General features: G+C 49.1%; 1 long non-coding RNA gene across 2 annotated transcripts; it reads right to left on the bottom strand.

The window, feature by feature from the left end:
- LOC126506308 (uncharacterized) lies at positions 1–27,674 on the bottom strand. Of its 2 annotated transcripts, XR_007593167.1 has the most exons (7): positions 27,047–27,674; positions 26,649–26,830; positions 7,995–8,047; positions 7,763–7,823; positions 7,345–7,542; positions 3,203–7,103; positions 1–1,133 (listed from the first exon to the last, which is right to left on the bottom strand). It is a non-coding gene; the product is annotated as an uncharacterized lncRNA (long non-coding RNA). The 2 variants fall into 2 exon arrangements; XR_007593168.1 differs by lacking the exons at positions 26,649–26,830; positions 27,047–27,674 and adding an exon at positions 25,195–26,441 and having other exon boundaries at positions 3,203–7,542.
- Between the last annotated feature and the right edge of the window lie 8 nt (positions 27,675–27,682).

The raw sequence follows: 27,682 nt of genomic DNA, 5'->3' as shown, positions 1-27,682 counted from the left end.
TGTTTATTGATATGGTAGTCCGTGATGAGCAAGACAAACCATCGCGATACCATATGGGAGAGGCAGATATCCATTGGCTCTAGCCAAAGTCCACTTCCACTCTCCTTCCTCTATCCATGGCAGGCATCACGAATCAGTAGTCTCCCCTTCTTTTATCCATGGCAGGCATCATTCATCAATAATGCCTCCCTCCTACAACCATGGCAGACATCACTAATCAATAGCTTCCTCCTACACCATGGCATGCATCGTCAATCACCCTTCTTTAGGGTAGATCGTGTGTCTATTCCAGAGAGTGCATCCTAGAGGGCTCTAGGCAGTTACAACAACTGAGCAGGCTGGGAAAATGTCAGACAATGGAAGCTATCTTTCCAGGTCATGGCACCTGGGTAGATTAAAGCTTGCCGAGGAAGGGGAAGGCATTTTAGCCAGAGGCAGCGGAGTAAGATGAAGTGCGAGTGAAAAGACAGATCTAAGAGGAAGAGGAAGTGAATTAAAGATGGGCTGGGTTATGGAGCCCTTGACAGCAGGCTTCCTCGACGTCAGAGGCAGCAGGCAACCTCACGCGGTGTTGGGCAGGTAGGGGTGTGGTAACACTCCTGGGAGGCACCCTCGCTGGCAGCCAGCGCCAGGTGAACTGGACAGGGCACTGAGCTCGGCTGGAGCTTAGGCTGTGGGTGAGGGAGGAAGCCTTGGGGGACCTACTGCCTCCTGGTTCCTCGGAGCGAAAGGAAAGGTGCCCACTCAGGCGGCTTCTTTGTCCACCCTGTATTCCACCTGCTGTGGGGCAGTGGCGCCCCACCAGAAAACGGGTTGGGAGAAAAGAGAGGAGGTGCCTCCTTCCCGGCACCTGGCCTTGGCGGGCTTTGGGACATCCAGCAGTGACTTCCGGTGGGCAGCTGGCAGGGGGACTGGAGCCTGCACGGGAGCAATGGCGAGGAGAGACAGGAGACAGTTAATGCTTCCCAGGTCCAGGTTTTCACTCAGAGCCGTGTGAGCGGGAAAAGAAAGCCAGAGACAGGAAGCAGCTGAACTGGGTGAAGGTCACGGCTTAATTAAGAGGCATTCTCTGCGATCTGCTGATTGGAAGAGACACTCCGTATCTGGGTCAAGTGTCCTTTTCACATCCTCGCCTAGAACGAAGAGGAAAAAGAACTTTTTTGGTGCTGGGGTTTGAAGAGTCTTATGCACAGGACCCCTAATGTCCCTGTTGCTAAGAAAGAACATATACATTTAACTGAAATACCCGAGTAATCAGAAGCAGGGTCAAAGCGACAACTGCTTTATTCCAAGACTCCATTTCCGAATGGGTAACAAGGTCCCTCCGACTCGAAGGTCAAACAGACTTGGATTAGAACCTCGGCTCCAGCACTTCCTAGCTGGGTGACCCTGGACAAGATACTTAGCCTTTCTGAACCGTGGTTCCCTCATCCACAGAGCCGAGATAATAGAGTGTCTAGTTCACAGGGCTAGGGTGGCAATCAAAAGAGATGATGCATATGCAGGCTTAGTGCAGGACTCGACACACAATTGAATGGATTAGAATCGTCTTTTTATCCAATCACCTGCCTGTATTAGGGACCAATTTGAAACACCCAATCTGCCTTTTCAAAGCTGACATGGCTCCTTACACCTGCCAGGGACACAGAGAAACACGATGCTGTAAGCCATCAGGGTTAGTCCCTTTCATCTAAGCCCTCATCACCCAGAAAACAGCTTGTGAAAAGATCTGGGGACTGCACGGGAGAGCACATCTCTCCAGCCACCTGTCCCCTGGAGGCCCTGTCACCTGTCCCCTGGAGGCTCTGACACCTGTCCTCTGGAGACTCTGTCCCCTGTCCCCTGGAGGCCCTGTCCCTGTCCTCTGGAGGCTCTGTCCCTGTCCCCTAGAGGCTCTGTCCCCTGTCCTCTGGAGACTCTGTCCCCTGGAGGCTCTGTCACCTGTCCTCAAGTATTCAGCCTGCAGCTGAGGGGTAGTTGGCTGAGGGAGGGTTCCGGTTCCTTCTAACGACAGCACTAACGTTTACTGAGGAATCATTGTATCAAAACCGTGCTGGGCCTAGCACTCACTTCTCCCTCATCAAAATCTACTAAGAGTCACCACATTCTTCACACGATTGCTGTGGCCCAGAGACCCAGGGTCTTCCAGGCAGTGGGTTGTAGGGAAAGATTTGGACAGGGATAGCTGGCCTTCAAAGATTATGGTAACAGTTTACTTGGGTGAGAACCTCTCTTTCTTCTGAATACACAGAAGGCAGAGATAAATTCTTCCATTCCGTAGCTTACCTACATGAAGCCACAGATCTTCTTTTCTGGACCTTCTAGTGGGAGATATGAACACATCCATTATGGCATTCGCCCTCCTCCTAGCTGGTGGAGCAACTGCAAGGGTAGCAGGCTCACCCACTCCTTACCCTCCACCTGGTCCACAGAGCGACTGATGGGTGTAGGCAAAAGTAGACACGGGGACCTTCCAAAGTAGGTTACATGACCCCAGAGGCTCTCCTGAGCCTGAGTCTAGCCCATAGGATATGACGGAAGAACTGTGAGCGTGCTCATTCATGGGTTGGTTCTTCCATTTCACTAGAAGACAGACTCTCCAAGGACACTTGGGGAACAGGTCCCTCTGGGTACCCAGTGGAAATGTACCCATCCTCAAATCACTGCTTGGAAATCAGAGACCCCCACGGTACCTTCTCACTTAGGTTTGGGTCCTTATGAGCCAACAGTTGACTAGAGCAAGGAGGGAAAGATTGTTTGTGACTCCGAGCTTCAGAGGGCTTTCAGCCTGTCCTGGCAGGGAGGCAGGAAGGAGCGCTGTGTCCTTAGTAGTGGGGCCACTAGCTGGAGCACCCGCTCACATGGTGGCTGTTCTAGAAGTAGAAAACACAGGCCAGGACCAGGGGCCCGCCCCGAATGCTTCTTTCTACCAGCCAGGCCCCATCTCTTAAAAAGCCCCATGACCTTCAAAACAGTCCCAGCACCTGGGGACTGAATTTCCTGAACACAAGGCTGTGGAGGTGTTTCAAATGCAAGCCACCACAGCTGCCTTCAATACAGCCTCCACAAGGAAGATATTGGCACAGTGACTCTACCTAGGCATTGGGGGACAGTAGGTGGCTGCTGGCACCCTGTCAAGTCCTCCTCTGAGCGGGCTGCCTGTGGACCGTGTACCCAGTGCTCCGTCAGTTTTCTTCCTTACCCATCCATCCCAAGGAAGCTGCATGCTGGCTGCAGCTCAGTTAAGCTGAAGGTGTGGAGAGCCGCTTTCCTTTTCTTCTCGTCTTTTCAAACAGCCTCAGGTCGTGGGGACACGGACCCCCGGAGTCATCCTCTTTGAGGAGCAGGCAAAATATTACAAAGGTCACACACACAGATTTGAAGCCAGATTCATCTCGGTTCCAATCACGGCTCTACCCCGTGGGCAAGTGTCTTAATCTCTCTGGGCTTCGGCTCCCCCACCTGCACACAGTGGAGGATTAGAGGACCTTCCTCGCAGGGACATGGTGACAGTGAAACACACGGATGACTTCAAGGCTCTTAGCATAGCGCCTGGCACATCGGAGCCCGCAACAAATGGTGGCTGTTACTACAATGGTATCAAACGTGTTTTTCATCACATTCCTGGTCTTTGAAAAATCAGAGTGAATTTAGAGTCAGAGGACCTGGCTTAGAATCGGGTCCTGTCTCACCTCACCATCCTTTATGTCCATCTGTATTCCCCAGGCCTCCCTTTCCTGGTCACTGAGAAAGAATGTCTGCCCTACTGTGTTGTGAGAATCAAATACCATGGAGGACGGACAAGAGTTTTGAGCGTCAAGAGCAGTGTAAATGAAGATCAGGAGCCCAATGTTCCTGCCTGCTTTCATCTCTCTGGGATCAGCGCTGCCTGGAACTCAGCTCCTCCTAACCCCCGGTCTTCTAGAATCCCTTTGCCGTTAGTGTTCCCACCCTGCTCAAATCTTTCTGACTTTTCCTGCTCCCAGTGCAATCCTAAGTCTCCCAAGGACCAGCCTGGCCTCATATCACTCAAACTGATCAAAGAAGCATTCCCTGCCCTGGGATGTACACGGGCATCCCGTGTACACGGGATGGCTTCCTGTGGTGGTCACCTCACCCTGTGTGTACCCTGGCTGGCTTTCTGTGGTCATAGCCTCACTCTAAGTGTGCAGCTTGAGGGGGAGGCGGGAGAAGCCAGCCCATGACTTTGTCACCGAAGTTGGAACTAAGCAGTTCAAAGCCAAGTCCTTAGTCTCATGAGACGGACTGGTGTCACCTCTCCTCCATGTGTGCCCTGTCTAAATTAACTCTTGTTACTGTTTCATTCTCACCTCACACAACAGGAAAAACAATACAAGGATTCATGACCCACCTCCCGATGCCTCTTAGACCCTACCATGGAGACATTTAACTCCCAAATAACTACAAGAGATTTAATATCAATTATAAATGCTCGACTGAGCTCAGGCCTATTAACTAGCTCTCATAACTTAAGTTAACCCGTTTCTATTCATCTATGTATTGACACATGGCTCATGGTTTTACCTGTCCTCCAGCATGTCTTGCTCCTTCTGTGTCTCCTGGTGACTCCACAGACTCCACCCTCCTCCTTATCATTCTCAATTTGGCTTTCCCATCTAACCAATGAGTTTATCTGGTGACAGGAGCAGGGGTGAGCAGTGACAAATGGCATGAGCAACTGCGTCACCAAAAAGCCCACCCCGGGCATAGGCGAATGCTCAGAGAGGCTGTGTCTTCAAGCCTCCTGCACGACTTACAGGCAGCTCCACAGAGTGGCTCTGCCAGGCCAGTGGTCACTCATTATATAACTTAACCCCAGAAGACACCACCAGGGAGATGATTCTCTCTGCTCCCTCCAGGGTGGATGGATTCAACCTGAAGCTCAACAACACACCTGAACATGAGAGGAAATGAGCGGTGTGGATTCTGGGGGTTGAAGAAGCACGAGGGACGTTGCAAACCTAGGGCTGGGAAAACCTAGCGAGTGAGTGTGTGTGTGCAGAGTAGGGAGACTAGGCTGGCTGGCGCAGGGCAGGGAGGGTCGGGACCAGCTGAGGCCAGGTGGAGAATTCATGGCCGGCAGGAAGCAAGAACCCACTGGGGCATCCGTAGTCAAACACAAGGATGACTCAGTCTTTGTCTTTCTGGGGATTCTGAGCTGCGGACGATTGACCTAGCTCCTCATCTAGAACATTCAGTAGTGTCCTGACTTCTTCATGGTCACCCATAAGCAAGCTGCTGGAGGTTCAAAGTGGGAGAAGTTGGGGACAATGCTAAGAAACCCCAAAAGCGCAGAGCAGTCCTGCTGGGTGAAGAGCTCTCAGAAAGTGCCTTGGGGAGCTGGGAAAGACCCAAGATTTGACAAAACTCAAGAAGGTGATGGCGGTTCCTAAAAGTAGCAATCTCATCTCTCAGACAACAAGTCCCAGGATAAATACTCCCAGTGTGAACCTTCCCTTCTCTAGCCTAAGGACCTATTGCAGGCCCCTTCCTGCCATTGACACCTGTCGGTGCCTAAGCAGAGGCTGGTGGATCTTCTTTACCCTGACAAGCCATATGAGTGTGCATGTGTGTATGTGTGTGTGTGGTGTGTGTGGTGTGTTATGTTTGTGTGGTATGTGTGTATGTGTGTTATGCGTGTGTGTGGTGTGTGTGTATGTGTGTGTGGTGTGTATGTGTGTGCATGTGTGTATGGGTGTGTATGTGTGTGTGGTGTGTATGTGTGTCTGGTGTGCGTGGTATGTGTGTATGTGTGTGTGTAGAGTGCATGTGTGTGTGTGGTGTGTATGTGTGTCTGTGTGTGGTGGTGTGTGTGTGTGTGTGGTGTGTGTGATGTGTGTATGTGTGTGTGGTGTGTAGCCCCCAGTGCAATGTGTGTATCCTGAATCCTGATGTTTGATTTATCAGCCCTAATCCCTGTCTAGGGGACGGAAAGTCTCCCTGTAGGGATTCTGGGGTGGAGGACATGCCCATTATTATTTTCTCAGGACACCACTGTGTATTCTGTGGTCCCTGAGTAGATGATTTAGAGGATAGACAGCCTGGGGCTGTGCTGCCCCCTAAACTGGGGAAAATCCTCATGAGTGGGGAGTCAGGTCTCTGCCCTGATTTCTGCACCTCTCCTGTCTGCTTCATGCCAAGCCTGGCCTTATGAAGAAGTGAGACTGGGCAGACACTGGAAAGGAGGCTTCCGGCTTCCCCAGCAAGTGAGTGTTTGGAAAGCTGCTGCCTGCAGCCTCACTTTGTCCCCTTGGAACTTGTGTCTTCAGCTTCCCTCTAAAACTGCCCCCCCCCCACGGAGGCTGCAGGGTCCCTTTCCTCAGTCAGTTCTAGCCTGGCAAAGACACAGCATGAAAGAAAGCATAGGGTGGCTGAGTCGTGAGCCTACACTTCCCGCAAGAAGAGGTGGCGGTCACCTGTTCCCGTGTGCAGCATCGACTCTAACATGGCTAGCGTGACTCTCGTTCCTCACGCACTCGTGTAAATTGCTCATGCAAGTTCGTCTCAGCAGAGACACCCTGTCCAAGGGTCCTTCTGTCTCCTAGTACATGAGGCTGCCATAGGTTCCATTTGGGAATGACCACAGATCCTCCTGGTACGTCAGCAAGCTCACACTCTGCCCATGGTTGCCCTCCATCACTGCCCACAATGGTCTTCTCCCCCGCTGAAATAGCCCAACTATGATGGGCCACAGGAAGGCGGTCAAGTCAGAACCTTGAGACCTGGTGCTGTGCCTCTTGACTGACAGCTCTTGGGCAGGCTCTTCCCTCTCAGAGCCCTGTTTTCTCAGCTAGAAACTTCCCTACTCGGGTTGTAAGCAGGAAAAGAAACAACATCAGCAAAAGTAGCTCCTGAGCAGTGAGGAGGACCTGCTTCTGATCAGAGGTTGTGCCACAAATAGGGAGGATGGTGGGGAGGACGGTGGGGAGGACAGTGGGGAGGACACATCCCCTAGGCTGAGTTAGCACCCAACCCTTGGGCTAAGCTGCTGTGATCAGTCTTGTTGGATGTCACAGTTTGATCGGATGAGTAGGTAGAGGGATGGGCTGGCACATGTAAGGATCACAGTGGCCCTCTTCTCCCTGGGAAGAAAGCATCCGCGGATGTTAGGAAAGGGGACAAGGAGAGGACAAGTTTCCTCTCCTGTCCGCTGCGTGTCAGTGGAATTGGAGAGCAAAGTTCTCACACTAACTTTTGAAATCGTTCCTGTTTAGCTCATCAATAGTTGCCTTATAAGAATGATTCCAGGCCTAAGAAGCATTTTAAGCCCTTTAAGCTCCAAAGATTAGGGTGGGGTAGGAGGAAGACAGATAAACAACAGACCTGAGAGGATTCTCCATGCAGAGGGGTAGGTGGTTCACTTGGGTTAGATTAATCCCCACATTGAAACCAGCTGAATATCATTCTGAGGACGCAGAGAGGGAGATAAGAGAAAGCCCCCTTGGCAAAACCTGACATTGAGCGGTTTGCAGAAGAGCAGGCCACGTCCTTTTCCCTTCAGCCAAGGTCACGGAGACCAGCCTATGCAAGGCAAGTAGAGGGTGAGTGGGAGAGGGACCGGAAGAGGAAGGAAAGGAGTGTGGGTTACACGTCTGTAAAGGCATGTGACACCCGTCCTCCTCAGACCATTGCCTGCCTGGTGCACCATGAGAAGTCATGGCATCAGGAAACACAAAGGCCGAGAGGCAGGGCCCAGCCTTGGAAAAGCAGTAGGACCTCCTCAGAGGACCTCAGCACTCACCAGAGGAAGTCCCCCATTTCCATTCCCAGGACCTTGGCCTTCTCAGAGGAGGGGGTCTAGGCTGGAAGAACAGGGACTGGTGTAGTAGGAGCTGTGGGGCTGCGTTCCTGCCACCCAACTCCCAGCCACCTGGCTAGCTTGTGACCCAAAATAACGACACACAAACTGTATTCATATAAACATTGCTTGGCCCATTTCTATTAATGTGTGTAGCACCATGAGGTGAGCTTACCAGGAAGATTCTAGCCTACGTCCATCCAGGGTCGGAGCTTCATCGCATCTGGCCTGGAGAGGAGAGCATGGCATCTGAGCTCACTTCCCTTCTTCCCAGCATTCTATTCTGTCTACTCCACCCACCTAAGGGCCTATCAAATGGGCCAAGGCAGTTTCTTTATTAACCAATGAACTTCCTCAATCATACTGGCATCGGAGAAGCCAAAACAGGGCAGGAAATACACCAGCTGGACACCAACTGGAGGGACCTCAAGGGTTCTGAGAGGACAGCACTCATTTGGAGGTGTTAGTGGCTATGGTTCCCCCACGGCTGCAGGAGCCTGAGGAAGCTGCTTATATTCCGTCACAGCCAGGAAGCTGGGGTGAACGCTGGTGCTCAGCTTGCTTCTCCCACTCAGCCTGGGACCCCCAACCCCTGAGAGGCTGCTTCCCACATTCAGGACATCTTCTTGCCTTCTGGAAATGCCTTCACAGACACGCCCGTGGTCCAGTGCAGTCAAGTTGGTAATGAAAATTAACCATCACAGAGACCCAGAGCTTGGGCTGGTGCGGGACTGGAGGACAATGTCAAACAGGCACCGAGTGACACAGCCAGCCTGGGAGCCTGGGGGACCAACAGAGAAACAGGTCCCAGATTGTTCCAGATTGCTAAGGCATCCGGCCCCTGCCTCAACCTCAGCTGGCCTCTCTGATGTCCTGTCACAGATCTCATTTCAGAAAGAATTTATACCTAGGGAAATACGACAAAGTTGTTAATTGTATCTAAATCACAGAGCCATACAATTAAATATCTGAAGTCAGGCATGGTGGCACACACCTTTAACTCCAGAACTCAGGAGACAGAGGCAGGCAGATTTCTGCTAGTTACAGGCCAGTTCGTTCTATGTAGCAAGTTCTAGGTCAGCCAGGACGACATAGTAAATTAAAAATAGGTTGCCTGGCGATGGTGGCACATGTGTTTAATCCCAGCACTCAGGAGGCAGAGGCAGGTGGATCTCTATGTGTTAGAGGCCAGCCTGGTCTATAAGAGCTAGTTCCAGGACAGGCTCCAAAGCTACAGAGAAACCATGTCTCGAAAAACCAAATAATAATAATAATAATAATTTATATCAAAGTTATAGGAATGCATGACTTTCTAAAAATGTATAGTGCTGTCTGGCTTACAGTTGAAACAACCCCCCCTCAAGCCCCAGAGGCAGCTCCCTTGCCATTTAATTGTTTCCGGTTTAAGTGTTGGTGATCAACTCCTGGGCTCAAATAGTCCACTTCTCACCTATCTACCAGGCACTTATCTGTTGACCTCTGACCTTGGCAGAAGTAGACTTGCCACACAGAAGTCCTTGGTTGTTGCTCTCCCCCTCCCCTTCATTCACACAGATAAATGACATCAGCTCTGAGTCGCTTTGTTGGCCACGATCTCTAAACAATGGATACGTAAGTATTGTTCAAAACTACAATCACGGGGTACAGGTCACTAACGGCAGGATCTGTTCTGAGTGACAGGCTGTCCCTAGGCTCTTCTGTCATAGTTTAGCAATATTTCCATCTGTGTGATCGCAGGACAGGTGAGGAAATATGACCAGGTGGGGCAAATGCACCTGGAGCTGATGTCACCAGTTGCAGACACAGACTCAAGTGAAAAGACAGACTCCAGCCTACACACCCACACATTTATATGCACTGCATTTTCCAGTAGAGGGTAGGGCATCCGTAGACAGTTGGAACGCCGTGCTTGGTCCCTCCTCCACCTATCTCCCAGTTGCCGACTGCATTCTCTGCCTCCCAGGAATGTGGTTCTCTCCAGACATCTTGCAACATCTCCCGGCTCTGTTTCTCCACTTTCCTTCCCTGCACCGGTGAGCCATGGGTTCCACCAATACATCTAGAGCCCCTGCACCATGCCCGGACACCAGGACACAGAAGACATAAACGCATGATTCTTTGAATCCTGGGACTGGGCATGAGAGGCCACTGAAAGAGATAGATAATGAATAACTCTGTGTTGTGGGCTCTCTCAAAGAGACAGAAAGATAGTCTCTCAGAAAACTAGAAAAAAAAATAGACGTCTTCTCTGGAGAAGGATGGAACCCAGCATGCCAGCCCTGAGACCAGACAGTGTGGAAGAGTCAGGTTTGCAATCAGCAGGCTGAAGGGACATCTAAGGAAAGGGAGATGAACGTGCTGAGAGCCTGCAGCTGTGACAATAGAGACGGATGTGCTTAGGAAACGGGGGAGGAATGCAGCTCACATGGAACTGGGCAGTCAGAGGGGACAGTGGTCCAGGGTAAACTGAGCAAAGACCAGGGATGGGAATACACAGGGCCTGCTTGGCTCACCAGTGCTTTCTGACTTGCTCAGCACCAGGAAGAAGGAAGCAAATGATTTCAACACGGAAGCAACTCGACCCAGATGTGGGTCCTGAAGGGCAATCTTCCTGGGGCATTCACAGGACCCCTCTTTTCTAACCAGAGGCGCACACCCCACTTTGTGATTCTTACTACAGGTTTTATCCCCTGTCGCCAGCAGGCATTTGGGGATCTGATAGAAGGAAAGGAATAGCAAGAGAGCCATTCAAACCAAGATGCCTGCATGGCACACTTAAGACGAAGACTCTTTCATCCCAAGCTGAGAGAATGTTCCTCAACTTTGAACGACCTCTCAAGATGCGTGGAGTGTGGCTGGGCACGAAGACGCAGCAGCCCGGTGCGTTCTGCCCCGAGGATTCCCACTGGGAGTTAGAAGACAGTGTGACAGCTCTCTATTAACTTTTATATATTTTTCATCACCTGAACTCATTCGAGGTCCCCCTGGCTCCACAGCAGGGTTCCCCATGTGATATCTGCCAGGATCCACCCCCACTTTCAGAGAGTGGGTTTGTGCACTGCCCTCCATTTTTCAAAGCCTTTGCCTGGTCATCAGAGACTGTCTTGTGGGGTTGGACTCTGTGAAATCGGGGGCTTCCTCTCCCTTCGCCCTCTCCCTTTTCTGCCTCCTCCACCCCTTCACTTTCTCTTCTCCTTTATGCCAAGTGATCTGTTCAAAGCAAGCCACATCCTGGAAGTGCCTGCATGGGATCTGGTCTCCCATCAAAGCCACGGCAGCTTGCTGCGGCATAAGCCGGGTGTCTGTCACAAGTAACTGCCATGGATTTGGGGGGCTGATTCGCGCTTCTTGGGGCTGCAGTGTTGGGAGCTAGGGTGGGCCTGGTGGTTGGGGTCACAGTTGGCTAATAGAAGTGAGACTTGAGCCAGGTCGGCACAGTTGCTCCACTCTGGCTTAGGACAATGGCCATGGCCTTAGACACAGGCGACCTGGGGTCTCTTTCTGGCTGTTCCACTGACTGGCAGCAGATGGTAGCAGACAAGTCACTACTCTGAGACTCAATGTTTTCATCTGCAAAGTGGGCTAATGATCAGAACATCTCAGGGCTATTGAGATGATGAAACACAGGGAGATGTTAAGTGACTAGTTAGTATGTGGAACCGACTGTGTCCCTGCCACAGCCGGTCAGCCGCCACTGGACTCTGAGCAAGGGTCCCAGCTTTAGCCAGGCAGATGCCACTGGATTCTGAACAGGCACTGGGAAGGCAGAGAGACCCAGACATATCCAGAGTGGCTACAGGAAGCGAAGGAAGAGGAGGGACTCCCTAGCACACACTTCCGGCCATTCTCTAATCTCTCTCTAGCGCCCATGAGTTGGCCAAGCCCACTCAGAAGTCTGGACACAAGAAATACAGTTCCCACTGCACAAAGTAATGCAGGAGACAGACGGGCTGAGGACACAAGCAGTGTGCCTTGTGCCTTGTGTGAATACTATCACCCTAGGGTAGACACAGTCTGGGCTGCGCACTCATAAACACAACAGGGAGGATCAGCAGAGCCGGCATCTAACCTCACAAAGACCCTGAAGGGGAAGGAAACTGAGACTCACAGGGAACTCACCTCCTGGAAAATAACGTCCATGGACAAGTGTTAGGAATGGCAATGGCCTTATTCAGTGGCCACAGGATGGACCAAAGAGAATCATACCTGCAGATCAGCTCCTGGACTCCAGCAGGATGAAGAATCACAGACACAGGGTGAGAACAACAAGGGAAAGACACATGCTAATAAAGGGAGGGGTGTTCCTGTCTTCTCCGGGACCGGCAGCCATCTCCTGGGAGAACTGCTTTGTTTTGCTCCTTTAAGGTGTTTCTGGTCATGGTGGCTGCAACCTGCCATTCCAGACCCAGTTAGCCCTGTGTTATAGTCCAGGGCAGATTTCTTGGTGATGGAGAGGTCGATAAGCAAAACAGAGGCAGAACATGAAGGCCAAGCTGGAGCACCGTCTCAGCCAGTCTGGCCACTTATCCTGTGTTTACAGACCCGAGGGAAGAGCCGATGTTATCAGAAGAAAACCATCCTTCAGTGCCAGGCCTAACAACCCACACCTGTAATCCAGCACTTTGGAGGCTGAGGCAGGGGGCTAGTGAGTTCAAAGCCAGCCCAGGCCACCCAGTGAGGCCTTACCTCAGAAAAGCAGAAGACTCTGGAGTCCCTGAAAAGCAGCCTAGGCCGCTGGGACAATGGCGCACCCAGCTGCAATAGCTGGGTTAGTGGAAGCTGACATTGTATTCTTCAGCTGAGCCACCACCCAAATCAGTGACCTTCAAGACACCTGGGAGACAGGGAAGGGAGACAGTGTCTTTTTCAGCAATACCAAGGGGGTCACATTCTAAAGAGGCAGAGATCCTGACATCCAGGTTGCCCGACAGCGTGATGCTATTCTTGGCTGTCAACTTGACTACATTTGGAATGAACTAAAATCCAATGGTTGGCTACAATGGTGAGGTATTTTTCTTAATTAAATCATTTGAAGTGGGAAGACCGGCGTCTAACCGGGGCCACATCTTCTGGTGGCCTATGTAGAGGACGTGGAGGAAGGAAGTCCTTGCTCTTGGCCTGCTTGTCCTCTCTCTCTCTCTCTCTCTCTGGCAAGTCCATCCCTCCACTGGCCTTACAGCCTACTTCTTCAGGATTCCAGTGTATACTGAAGACCAGCTGAGACATCCAGCCTCTTGAACTTTGCATTGGTAGACAGCCATTGTTAAACTATCTAGGCTATAGCCTGTAAGCCGATGAATGAATCCCCAAGTTCTTGGTGTGATGGCCAGTCTTCACTGGCAGCTTGACTAAGCTTGAGAGCCAGTGTGGAACACACCTTTGGGTGTGTTTGTGAGGAGGTTTCCAGAACAGCGGTTTAAGTGAGGTGGTGAGATGTACTGTGGGTGTGAGCAGCGGCTTCCCGTGCACACGGTCACTGGTGGCGTCAAAACCTTGCCATCATTGTTTCCCCAGCACAGCGGACTGTGCCAAACCAACAACAATGAAAGCATCCCTTCACTTTTCCTTCGGGTTCTTTGCTACAGCGTGAAGAAGAGTAACTGACACATTCATGACGCTGGGAACATATCATCCAAGGCCACACGTGCCTTAAGCAGGGGACCCTGAATGGCTGACCAGCTGGCCTCACTTGGAACAGAGTCTGCGATTCTGGTCTCACGGCATCATGCAGTGGTGACCATACTCCCTCTGTCGAGAATAGCAGTCTACCCTTTGGGAGGGCAATTCCTGCTGAGGAAAATCTCGGCGAGCGGCCACTCTAGCTTTGATTATTTCTGTCTGTGCAATTTGCCACTTAGAATTGCTTCCTCAGCAAGCTCAATCTAGCGTTATAGGAAAAGTAGGAATCAATTACCCCAGATAGATAGGTAGATAGTAGCTTTGGGGAAGGAAAATATTGAATTCTGTCCGCACAGATGAGTTTCTGGCAGGAAATTCAAATAACTGTCCCCCACCCCTGCCACTGAAAAGTCCAAGTAGGCAGAAGTGAGAAGGGAGCCAACAAGGAATGGGGTGCAAGTCTAAACCCCATCACCTCGCCTGGCTTCTCATCAACAAGGGCTGAGAGGCAGCTGGGGGTTTGCTGAGCTGGCCAGCAAGCCAATGAAACCGTTTTTCTTTCCCTCTCTGAAGGAGGGCGTGGGCTACCCCATAATCCCACAGACTGCAGCAGCCAGGCCAGCCATTTCCTCCTTTAAGACTGCTGGACTTGGGGCTTTGCCTTACTGCAAAAAGAGAGTAGACAGGGGCCCTACAACCCAGAGAGGAAGCAGAACACACAAGAATGGAACTGTCACACACTCTGACATCTGATGGATTCTGGGCTCCTGGTGGCTTTGTATTCAAAGGTCAAACTCTTTGGTCACCAGGAGCCCATATTCCAGAAGAGTCCTGATGTGGGTGGGACTTTCTAGATGGACCAAAGACCTTCACTGATCCCTTGTCTTTCTCATGCCCGAAGTTCAATGCCAAGATCACGCGCTGCTGTCTCCCCCTCTCTCTGTTTCCCTCCCTCCCTCTGCTGACTCTCTCCTCCCCCTTCCTATGCGTTCTCAGAGATTTGTCAGGCTCTATGGTGCCTGCATTTACAACCCCAGTGTCATTCACTTACAGCTGTCATTTTTTTTTTTGTCCTGTCATATGACATCAGAGGCCTGGAATTGCCTCCCGCTCTGATCCCTCTTGCCTACCACTACCCCTTTTTAAGAGCGGGTCTCATATATCTTACACTGGCCTATGCAACTGAGGATGACCTTGAATGTCTGATATTCCGGGAATATAGGCAGGAATTACCAATAATACCAGGTTTATGCCGTGCTGGGAATCGAACTCAGGACTGTATGCATGCTGGGGCAAGCAAGCTACCATGATCCAGGGTCTCTGTGGGTTAAAATCAAGGTGTAGGCAGGGGCTGCTCTCCTCACCGGTCTGTCCTTTCTTTCCAGCTATCAGCCGAGGACCACTTCTCTGTGTGGCAAGGCCCCTCTGTCCCATGGTCCCCTCTGTCCGACTTCAAAGGCTTGCCTATCACATCTCCATGTCTCCTCTCTCATCTTTCTGACCCAGCCAGGAAAGCTTTTCTGCCGTCTGTTAAGGACTCGTGGCTTTAAGAAACAACAACAGCAAACAAAATCCCGGGCGCACCAAGTAATCTAAAGTCACAAGGTTTGCAAAGTTAAACGCGTCTACCAAGGTCCTTTTTCCACAGGATGTTCTGGATTCACAGTTCTGAGGGATGGGTGGACACATTTGGAATCCATTGTCCTAGCAATGTATTTGTCTGTGTGACCAAGTGTGACTCCATCTCCCCATCTGCCTCCTCAGCACCTACCTGCCGTCCAATCCAAGCCTTCCTAACACATCTCAACCCTTGTGTGCGTGACACCGAGATGCAATTGACCTCTCTGGTTCTCATTTCAGCAGATGCAGCGCCACGCTGGTGACCTTGAAACTGGCCCGTACAGCTTCTAGCAATCTCTGAGTTATAAACATTCCCACCTGGCTGACTTCAAGCTGCTGGTCTGCAGGCCGGAAATGCAGTTGGTTCTTGCAAGCCAGAGTGAACCAGCCCTGTTAAGCCTGCTTGGTGTGAATGGGGCTCTGATCACTTGATTGACTTATCAATCAATCAATCAATCAATCACTTATGCATTAAGGATATCAAAAAAAAAAACGACAAAAAAAACCAACTTGGAAGCTTTTGACAATTCTCCATTTTAGGGCATCCCTGTTTAGGATTGGAACAATCTGCACTGTAAACTTTTCAAAGTCACCTCTGCGAAGAACAAGAGCAGAGAGTCAGCTCCAGAGGTCCTGGAGAAGGGACCAGAAGATGCCACCTGAAAGGAGACCTGGCTCTGGAGGTCATTGGGTCACTGGTGTGTCCACAAAGTCCCAAGGGCAACCAACTATAAAATGAATGTAGCTTCAAGAAATCTACGATTTCTTTTTATAGGACAAACCAGGAATGTGTGCTGTGTTACGATTTGTTAATGTTATCTGTTATGATTTGTTAGGTGCTCATGTCAAGGGATGGGCAAAGAATGTCCGGTTTATGAAAGAGCCCCCAGCATGTCATATGAAGCTATTACTAAGTTCCTCTTTTAAGGATGCTAGCTGGTGGTGGTTGATATTCTTCCTAGCAGTCCAGGGCAGGGATCCTGACTGAGCAGGTGTTCACACCCCACCCTAGGCCTTCACACAGGCTCCCTAATCCAAATCACCTCATCAGCCTCAAAGGGTTGAACCTAACCCAGATCACTGCATGAGTGTCTGAGTTAGGTTTCTATTGCTGTGCGTAGACACCATGACTAAAAGCAACGTAGGAAGGAGAGGGTTTGTTTGATGCTACAGTTTGCAGTCCACCATCCAGGGTAGCTGGGACAGGAACCGGACGCAAGCACTGAAGGAGAGCCTGCAGAGGGTGCCGATTGCTGGCATGTTTACTATCGCTCGCTCAGCCTGATCTCTTCTTCCATCCAGGGCCACACCCCCAGAGGTGGCGCCACGGGCTCTGGACGAACCCACCTACATCAATCCTAAGTCAAGAAGAGGGACCACAGGATTTCCCACTGGCTAGTTTGGTAGGAGTGCTTTCTCAATCGAGATTCCCTCTTCCAAAATGACTCTCACCTGTGACAAGTTGATATATATATATATATTAACCAGGACAATTGACCCCTTATCAACCTGGCACACAAATGCATTATTGTTGAACTATAATCTTTTCTTTCTTGCTTATCCCCCAAATCTCATATTAATGTCAAATATCACAGTATAAAAGAACTAGCAAACAGGCTCCATGATCCCAGCCCTGAGCACCTTCGCTCCAGTGTTCCTGCCTGTGCACAGCAGGCCTCAGAGTAGGCTACTTGCAATGATCTGAATGGAATCCAGAAGGAGGGTCAAGCAGAGGAAGCTCTACAAGAATCACGGTGGTATGTACCAACACAGGGGAACCTCCAGTCTGAGCTCAGTTTGAAAGATATCAGAGCTACAAAGAAGAACCTGGTAAGAGAGAATTGGCTTCCACAGGCCCATTTACTGATGTGTCCTTTACATATTGGCCTCTGCCGACTTTCCCGTCGACAGAACTGTAAAAATTGGCTTCTGAGTAGACTCAGACTGAATCTGGGGACCTGCGTCTCTGTTAATCCATTTCTACTTTTTTATTGAGCTCTACATTTTTCTCTGCTCCCCTCCCTTTCAACCCTCTCTCATGGTCCTTATGCTCCCAATTTACTCAGGAGATCTTGTCTTTTTTTACTTCCCACAGAGATTAGATTCATGTATGTTTCTCTTAGGGTCCTCATTGTTGTCTAGGTTTTCTGGGATTGTGAATTGTAGGCTGGTTTTCTTTGCTTTATGTCTAAAAGCCACTAATGAGTGAGTACATGTGATATTTGTCTTTCTGGGTCTGGGTTACCTCACTCAATATGATGTTTTCTAGACGTAATTATTTTTTTCTGCTGTGTAGTACTCCATTGTGCAAATGTGCCCACATTTTCCTTATCCATTCTTCAGTCGAGGGACATTTAGGCTGTTTCCAGTTTCTGGCTATGACAAACAATGCTGCTATGAATATAGTTGAGCACATGTCCTTGTGATACGATTGAGCATCCTTTGGATATATACCCAAAAGTGGTAATGCTGGGTCTTGAGGAAGGTTATTTCCTAATTTTCTGAGAAATCACCATACTGATATCCAAAGGGGCTGTACCAATTTGCACTCCCACCAGCAATGCATGAGTGTTCCCTTTACCCCACATCCTCTCCAACATAAGTTACCATCAGTGTTTTTGATCTTGGCATTCTTACAGGTATAAGATGGAATCTCAGAGTTGTTTTGATTTGCATTTCTCTGATAGCTAAGGATGTCAAACATTTCCTTTTAGCCCTTTTAGATTCCTCTGTTGAAAGTTCTCTGTTTAGGTGTGTACTCCATTTTTTTTAGTGGATTATTTGTTCTTTTGATGATCAATTTCTTGAGTTCTTTGTATATTTTGGAGATCAGCCCTCTATTGTAGCAGAATGCAAGATTAACTCAAAAAACCCAGTAGCCCTCCTTTACACAGATAATAAATGGACTGAGAAAGAAATCAGAGAAACAACACCCTTCACAATAGCCACAAATAGCACAAAATATCTCAGAGCAACTCTATCCAAACAAGTGGAAGACTTGTTTTACAAGAACTTTAAATCTTTGAAGAAAGAAATTGAAGAAGACACCAGAAAATGGAAAGATCTCCCATGCTCTTGGGTAGGTAGAATTAACATAGTAAAAATGGCAATCTTACCTATGGATTCAATGAAATTCCCAGCAAAATGCTTCACAGACCTCGAAAGAACAATACTCAACTTCATATGGAAAAGCAAAAAACCTAGGATAGCTGAAACAGTAATGGAACTTCTGAGGGCATCACAATCCCTGACTTCAAACTCTACTACAGAGCTACAGTACTTAAAACAGCCTGGTTTTGGCATAAAAACAGACAGGAGGAGCAATGGAACCAAATCGAACACCCAGATATTAATCCACACACCTACAAACCCCTGATTTTTGACAATGAAGCAAAAAAAAAATCAAATGGAAAAAAGAAAGCTTATTTAATAAATGCTGCTGGCATAACTGGATATCAACATGTAGAAGAATAAAAATAGATTGATATCTATCACCATGCAAAGAACTCAAAGTCCAAATGGATCAAAGACCTCAACATAAAGCTAACCACACTGAACTTCATAGAAGAGAAAGTGGGAAGTACATTTGAACGCATTGGCACAGGAGACCCTTCCTAAATATAATCCTAGTAGCACAGACACTGAGAGAAACAATTAATAAATGGGACCTCCTGAAACTGAAAAGCTTCTGTAAAGCAAAGGACATGGTCAACAACACAAAACGGCAGCCTACAGAATGGGTCTTGATCAACTGTTATTCCATTTCTAAACCCACCTTGGTATTTCTCTTTCTCCTTTCCTCCCCCATCCCATCCACCTGTCTCCCACTCCACCCCCCTCTGAGATCTGAGTTTTCTCATGCGTCCATAAAGTGGTGCATCTGTGTTATACCTTCAGCAGATGACACTGAGTATTAGCTGATAAGTGTCACACCCAAAGTGTTCCCAGAATTTCACACTGGGGCCCTAAGGCCACACACAGATGGACAAAATGTCAAAGTGATCCTTCTGTGTGGTGTAGTTCTGTCTTTGTGTTGCTTTTATTGGTTAATCAATAAAGAACCTTCCCTGGCCTGTGATAGGGCAGAGTAGAGATAGTGGGAAAAACTAAATTGAATGCTGGGAGAAAGAAGGTGGAGTCAGAGAGAAGCCATGAAGCTGCCAGAGGAGAAAGCCCAGAAAGTGAGAAGGCCTTCAGTAGCAGTGAGCCCTGAGTCTAAAGAATGAAGACATCAGTTAGGACATGTGCTTAGGGAGTGTGCTGGAGTGGACATGGTCATGAGTAGCTGGTCTGGAAAGATGGAAGAGAGAATACAAGCTACCGGGAAAAGATTAGCAGGGCCTCTCCTGCCACAGTAATCCATCCGAACTTTGTCCTGCAGGCAATGTGGCAACATTGTGAGCTTTAAGCAATGGTCACACAGGCCTTGCAGGATCTGGCTCATCTGTCACGACAAAAGCCGGGGAGTGAGGCTGAAAACCTGTAGGCGGCTGTGCCGTTCCAGGCACAGATGTTGCCTCAGCTGCAGGCCTGGAGCTGAAACCAGGTGGAGAAGATTGAGGCGGAAGCTACTTGACAGGTGCACAAGCCGGTGGCTCGCTCCTTCATGTTCTCGTCACACCTCTGCGCCTGAGGGCAAGCAACTCCTGCTCAGTCAGCAGGTCAGAGGGCAGTGTCAACTCCAGAGACAGAGCCACTCAAAGGACAAAGCTGCCCACTGCCAGGCCAGTTGTCAAGCAGGGATGACACGGTCAGTGGCAGAAGAGCTGCAGGGCACAGAGGACCCCGTGATCAATATGCAGCAGGCCGGGAAACTAGCAGGTCAGCAGGAACAAGGAAAGAATGGACTGTGTGCTTTGACAGGGCACAGCACTGCTGAACCATGCCAGCCCCGAATCACAGCACTGTCTAGATGAGTCCAGTGAACTGCAGTTTATAGTGAGGGTTCCTGAGGCTCAGGGAAGTCACGCTCCACAGAAATGGTTCAAGAAAATTAACCCCACTCCAAGGACCAAGTTTCCTTTAGAGTCATACTGTCCTGTCTTGACCAATTCGGGGATTCTTTTCCACACAGGGTAGTGATAGCTTAAGCCTTGGGGTCTATACCAGCTGCCAAGCCCAGCTCCAAACCCATTAGGGCAGTGGTTCTTAACCTGTGGGTCTCAAGCCCTTTGGGGTAGTATGACCCTTTCACAGGGGTCACATATTAGATATCCTGCATATCGGATATTTACACTGTGATTCATAACAGTAGCAACATTACAGTTATGAAGTAGCAATAAAAAATAATTTTATGGTTGGGGCCCACAGCATGAGGAACTGTATTAAAGGGCTGAAGAATTAGGAAGGTTGAGAATCGCTGCTTTAGAGGCTCTAGACCGACATGAGCCAACCAAGATTCGGGAACTGCTAGGCTCTTCTAGAAACCATAGGGGACTCTCTTGACAAAAGGTTGTGGGAGCTACTCTCTGCCACTCCTTCTTACTACATGGCGACTGGCTTACCTACCTCTGCCACTCCTTCTTACTACATGGTGAGCGGCTTACCTAGCTCTGCCACTTGTTCTTGCTACATGGTGAGATGCTTACCCACAAAGCATTCTGCAGCATGCACAGAGACAGTAAGCCACCCAAGAGAGGGTTCCCATCACTCCTCAGGCTGAGTCTCCAGGCATTCTCACAGTCCACATAGGGAAATGGTGACCTCACAAACACAGCTCAGCCAGTGGTGAGCTGCCCAAGGGTTGTGCAGACCTGAATTTCCACACTGAAGCCAATGGCAGCCAGCCTTCTTCCCACACCCTTCATTTCACACAGACTGGGGCAAAGGTGTCTGTTCATCACTCTTCTTGTTTGTCTATTTCAGTATTGCTGACTTGTTTGTAGTGTCTTTTGAACAACTTTATGCTAACCGACTGAGTTCTTGGTGTGACCTAAGACAGTAACATTGGATCCCACTTGATTCCCTGACTTGCTTGGTAATGAACCCGAGATGGTAAGACTGGAAGATGCTGCTGTAGACACTGGAGGGAAGCCACTTTCATACTCTCAGTTAAGCCCAAGCACTTTGAAATCCAACCATTCTAACCCATGCAGTTGCAATTCTAAGGAGCATCCTAGTAACCCCCCAGGTCACAGAAGGAAGCTGAAACTTAAAACAAGGGCTGTGAGTGAGGTTTCTCATCTCCATTCAAAGCCTGTACCACACACACACACACACACACACACACACACACACACACACACACACACGGCAGTGAGGATAATTGCCTAGAAAACAATTGGTGTTATTTACGTAGAGTTCCGTGATTGGAATGCAGACTGGGGGTGAGGATTTGTGTCCTGTCATCATGGATGATAACCATGTGTCCCCGCCATTCATCCCACATTCCTTCCTCCTCTAGCTGCCAGGCACTTTGGCAAGTCCCACTTTCATGACTCTGTTTGTTAGCTTTTCCCACAGAGATGGTCTCTGGTTGCCTTAGAATGCAACGGTACCCACTGCACAGTGGCTTCTTAACGGGGTAGAAGAATGTACATACAGTGACAGGTGTTACACAGTTGGGTGGCACCTGTCTGAGTATCTGTTACTGTCTCATCCTTGCCTGATTCGTTTTTATAAAGTTGTTCACTTTGAGAACAGTGTGTATCGTTTCCATGAGGGATTAGAGATAACACAAACATGGTGCACGTCAAATCTCAGGACTTGAGAAGTTGAGGCAGAAGGATCGTGAGTTCAAAGCCAAATCTACAAAGTGAGTTCAAGGTCAGCCTGAGAAACTTAGTGAGACACTTAAGAAGAGTACTGGGGACACAACTCAGTGGCAGGTCTAGAGTAGGTGAGGTCTCAGGTCCAATCCCCAGCCCCACAAAGGAAAGGGCCAATTTAAAGTAAGAAAAGACAGGCAGGCAAATTAATAAACATTAAATATCTGTTGTGTTTCAGGCAGTTTCACGAATTTCATCTTGCACATTTAGGCAAAAAACTTGTTTAACTCAGGGAGATTAAACAACCTATCCAACATAACACAGCACACTGATGGCTGTTCTATTGGTCTGTCTGGTGCCAGCACAGGCTGTTGCTAGCACAGCACAAAACCAGCATACAAATGTACTTAGGAAGACAGCAATGCCAGGAGACGTCTAGAAATTCATTTTAGAGAGGGACCCAGAGGTCTCTCTTCAAAGTGAAGAGGCATTGAAAACATTGGTGTGTTACATTCAGAAATCTGGGAAGTCTAGACACCCAAATCTCTAGACCCCTCCCTCTTTCAGGTTTTCTATTTTATGGGAAGGAGGGGGCTCTCCACATGCTAACCGTATGCAGAATTTTACTAAAAAATGTTTAATAAATCAAAGATGCACGAAGAACAAAAAGCGTCACACAGCCCAGGTGATGGCTCTTTGCCTGCAGATCCAGGGAGGCAGGCTGTGTTTCCACAGAACTGATTGATGGGATGGGAGCAATCAGGGGAAAACTCACTCCCTGCCTTAGACAACCACCTCAACAGAGGAGATCTCAGATGCTGCAGAAATATTGAAGTCCCACTGAAAGATTAAAGAAGAGACACAAGTACAAATGGGCAAATCAGTTTCTGGGGAGGGGAGCTATGGTATGCGCTGCAGCTCGGGCTGGGCTCTGCCAGGGCTCCCACATCTCCCCAAAGCTCACAGTGCACAGAAGTTAGAACTATTGATGATTTCAAGTCACAGCTCCCATGGCAAACCTCACAGTTTGGAGCTCATAACTTGGTCATGAACTTTGGCCACAAGAGTAGCTTCTGTCTTCTCATCAAACATGGCTGTCCACTGTTCCTTCATCCATATGTCCATGTGTGCATGCATTCACCTATATCCATCCCTTCATCTATGCATCCATCCATATCATGTCTATTCATGTATTTACCTAGCCACCTATTATTCATTCACTTATCCAGCCAGCCATAAGCCCCATCCATTCACCCATCACCCCACTTATCCAGCCATTTACCCCTCTGTCATCTTTACACCCATCTACTCAATCATCCATCATCCTTCTGTCCACCCATCACCTTATCCCTCTGTCCATCCACCTGTCTATACATCTTCTGTTTACCCATCACCCATCATCCAACAATTTCTCTGTTCCCTGATCCATCTCTTTATCTCCCACCCCTCACCTACGCACCCATCCCGCAGATATTCATCAGTGGTAGCTTCATAGCAAGTCCTAAGTGGGAAGACAGTGATGAAACACGGAGAATAGTCTTAGGGAGAACAGCACATCAAATGGCGAGGCACAAAGCAAGGCTGGTGGAGTTGGCAGAGGCCGGATCAAGCAGGACCGCTGTAGAATGTGAGGGCTGTCCAGGTGGTGTCCAGTTGTACAAGTGTGTGTTAACAGGGAGGAAGGGGCTGTGGGGACTTGAGAAGATTTCTGGGGGTATAAACATGCCTGTGACTTAGTTTGTGGGGATGAAAAAAGGGATTTTCAGTAATTTCCATGTTTGCAACTTTGAAGCCATGACCATGCTGTTACTACTGACAAGGATGAACTTAGAAGATGCAGTCACTCCTTCCTCTGGTTGGCACTGTTTAAGCACCTACTGTGTGCTGGGAATTCAAAACTTGTCTCTGGGAAGAAGAGAATAGCTGTCTTGGGTCTATCCAGACTCGCGGTCCAGCCCCCAGGCAGACCACTCTCCTCTGGCCATGCTGAAGTCCCACCAGGATTTCAGGGTTTTCAGCATCTGTGGGCTTTCCTATCCTGGGCATCCATCATATCTGTGCTCCTTAGATCCCGAGTTTTCTTAAACATCAAAATTAGTCAGGAATTGTTCATGGGAATGGGAGCCACTCTTCTCCAGTGACATTGACTTTCGCATGGTGTAAATCATGACATGTAAATAAATCATGATCAGATGTCTCCTTTGCCATCAGAAGCTCAGCCACAGTTAGAACACTACTGGGCAAGCATCCCCACAGCAGCACTCGAGCTTTCTCAGGTATTGATTAACCCACTGACCATCTGCCGTCTGCCCATGACTCTGCCTGTGCCTTCGACCATCTCTGATTAGGCCATCCAGAGACTAGAGTTCATTTAAACCCCACAAAGCCATTCACACTTCCATACCCAGGCACCTGTCCTAAGGGATACAGAATGGATGTATGTACAGCTGTTAGTTGGAGAGATGTCACCAGATTCCTACTCAATAGTGAGACACCTGGTCCTTCAGTCACCAGGGGCTTGGCATCCAGGACTTAGCTGAGTTCCTCATTGAGGAGTACCACTACAGAGTGACCTATGGTCACAATCCTTTTATGTGTTAGCTCATAATTGGTGGAGGAGCATCCAAGTGCAGAGCTCTGACCCCTGAGTTCACAGGAGGACAGGTCTGAGGGGTATATAGCTCCAGAACTTTCTGGAGGTTATGCCTCGGTTGTGACTGCATTGCAAGTCAGCTCCTCCCCAGTGAATCCTGAAAGCATCACCCTAACAAACTTCTTGCACCCAAATTTCAGCATCCTTGTCTTCCAGACCTATCTAAGACTACAGCCATGCGATAGCCAGAAAGATGTCTTTTTTTTTTTTTTCAATAAACTCTGGGGACTGGACACCCCAACAAGTAATAGTAAGAGGAAAAGGTGGGTGCTGAGTAGGAAACAGGCAACCTTTGCCAATAAACTCTTATGGGGAAAACACCCCAACACCCAGGAGTCTACTGTGGCAAAGGAAAAACATTTGCTGGGAAACCAGAAGGCAGGAATCCTGCCTGGCCTGGCCTCCACTTATGATACCTTAACCAAATTGCTTAGCCTCTCTGGACATTGCTTACCTGAAAAATGGGCCAAAGCACCTTGCATGGGAGTTAGAAAGACATCCATGTGCTTATAAATGTCCCTGGGAAACAAAGCTCACCAATAAATACTGATGTCTTCTCATGCTCTGGGTACACCCCAGCATCTTTCAGGCCAGAGAACAGAGTACAGCAACTCTGAAATACCAGCTGGCTAGGATCCTTGAGTGGAGAAAAGCTAGCATCCCTGCCCTTTCCAGGGGAGTGCCCCTAGAGGTCAATGGAGGGAACAAGGAAGCTGTGAGAACAATGAGAAAGAGCTGTGCCCCACACCTGAGTTCTTGCTGGGGATGGCACTTACCTGCAGACCAGCCACCAAGTGAAGTCTTTGTAAGATGGCCACTCAGAGCCTAGAACTGGGTTTGTCTTCCTTATTCCCTAGATCACTGCCCAACCCTAGAGAAGGTGCTTAGCAAAAGCTTGCAGGACCAGTGACTAAGCAAGATTTGGTCTTTCACCCTACAGAGATATCTGCCTTGATCCTGAGAAATAAAGGTACATGCCGTCTGGGAACGCCATGTTACACCAGTCCAGGGTCCTTCCCGTCTTGTCCAGGGCACTGCGAGTTGTCTGTGTATCTTGCTCTCCTATGGCAGTGCTGTGAAGGCTGTCACCCGGTTGATTGTTGGCACAGTTGCCCTGGAACATAGTTTACCTTCCTCCTAGAGAGGCCAGTTAAGAATGGGGGCCTTCCCCAGAAAGGTGGCTGCCCCCCGGAAAGTCTTGATGTCACAGCCAGCATGTTCTGTAGCGTTCTACTCTGCCAGTTCCTCCACTAAGAACACTCCCCTTGGCCCTCCCTTCTCCTGCACACTTCCCAGTAACACCATGAAGAGGGAACTGGGTTTCCATTTTACACGTGGGAAAAGTGAAACTCTGAGAAAGTAGACGATTGGCTCAGCGTTATGTGGTCAGCCTGGCCGCGGGTCTGGATCCTAGGTCTATTGTGAGTCCAGGCTGCTGTCTCCCCACCAAAGGCTTAGGAGGAAGAAGACCTGGCTTTGAAGACAGTGAGCAAGCGTGAGTCATATCCACTCAGCCACAACATGGGGCTTCTGTTAGCAAGAGCCCCAGGCATACCAGAAAGGACCTGTCCTGGCCAGGACTTTGTGGGGGTGCCTGAAATTGGATCCTCAGCACCCACATGCAAAGTCAGGCATGGGTCATGCACCTGTAAGCTCAGCATGGAGAGATGGAGACAGAAGGATCTCACACACTTGCTGACCTGCCAGTCTGCCTGAAATGGTGGGTCTGGGGCTCAATGAGAGACTCTCTCAGAAAAGAAGATGAAGAATTTTAGAGAACATCAGATGTTTGCTTCTGACTTACACACACACACACACACACACACACACACTCACGCATGCTCATGTACACACAAAGACTGAAGCTGACGGCCTCTTCTTTGTTCCTGAATCACCAGTGCCCAGTTCACAATAGATGACTGTATTTAAGGACTATTAATGTGTTCGTGAGCAGGCAGTGCTGTACCGAACAGGTCATAAATGCCGCTGATTTTTTACACCGTTTGGATTTCACAGGGAGCTGCCTCTACTAAGACATCTTGATATGAAACACCCAAGTACTGCTTCAATAAAGTGATTGTTCACTTCTCCGTTTCCCCCCACATAAATCTGCTGGGTGTCCACCTACGTTGGGAGCTCACCGGTAATCTACCAGAATGCCCAGCCTCATGAATATCGATCTAAGGGGGCAGAGAGGGAGCATATATTGCTGAGATAGTAAGCCGGGTACCTCAAAATGGTCTTGTGAAAAGTTAGTTGACTGAACAAAACCCATCTGCTGAGTGGGCTTCACCGTCAGGCTTCTCCTGGACTGGGTCTGTGGAGTTCGAGTTCACCATGGTGAGCAATTGACTTTCGGAGGTAGGTGCGGCCACTGGAGCAGCCCCTGGCTGAGCACTGAGTGCATGCGCCCTGTGGGATGGCAGAGGAGAGAGGTGGAGCACCAACCCGTGGATCACTTGGCTCAATTTCAAGTCCGCATTGCAGAATCGGGCTGGAGGATTCCTGGAGCCTACGCATAGATTACTGTGGACAGACAGGAGCTGGGGAATCACGTCTATTGATGAGATCAATTGAGTCCACAAGCACCCACCCTCGTCCGGTAACTGCTGCTTTCCGTAGCCCTACCTGCAACCTGCGCTGCTAACTAGACAATGCTGGAAACAGCTGTCCCCAAAATGAGCACCATGGTTGCTTTTCCTCCCGCTGATCAAAGACGTCTCCAACTAAAGGGGGAAATAATTAAAAAGTAAAAACCTTATGTAATGAGGTTTTGGGAAGAAAAAAAAAAGGAAAACTTTTGAAGCCAACAAGCAACTACGGGCAGCAGTTCAAACAGCCCAGAATCAGTGTTTGTCAACAGCAGTTCGGCATGCTTTAATTATCTTTCATGAATTTACAGTGTGATGTTATTAGGGGCCCATCCACGCCTTAGCTCTGGTTGAGATTTAAAGATCAGAACTCTACCAGTATTCTCAGAGGTGGCACAGGTTCTTGCCTGATCTGGAGCCCTCTGTCCTGTGGCTGACGCCAGCCACAGAACTGAAACTCAACAACCCCTACATGCACCCACAAGCCTTGGGCTCTTTATTCTGACCGCTATCTTTGGAAACTCTTTTTTTTTTTAAACAGAAGACAAGGCACCCCTTGACTCTGCCCAACCCCCCAAGTTACCATTTGTTTAATCAAGATAGTTGGTTTGCAAAACATTAAACAGTATTTGATGCCTAGTTAATAATTTGCATCCTCTTCATTTGTTCCGGA

This window comes from Alexandromys fortis, unplaced genomic scaffold, assembly GCF_014885135.2.
Source record: "Alexandromys fortis isolate MF-2015 unplaced genomic scaffold, M_Fortis_MF-2015_v1.1 scaffold_16, whole genome shotgun sequence".
NCBI lineage: Eukaryota > Metazoa > Chordata > Mammalia > Rodentia > Cricetidae > Alexandromys > Alexandromys fortis.
Note: the sequence above shows the minus strand (reverse complement) of the source record. Positions and strands in the feature narration are given on the sequence as shown.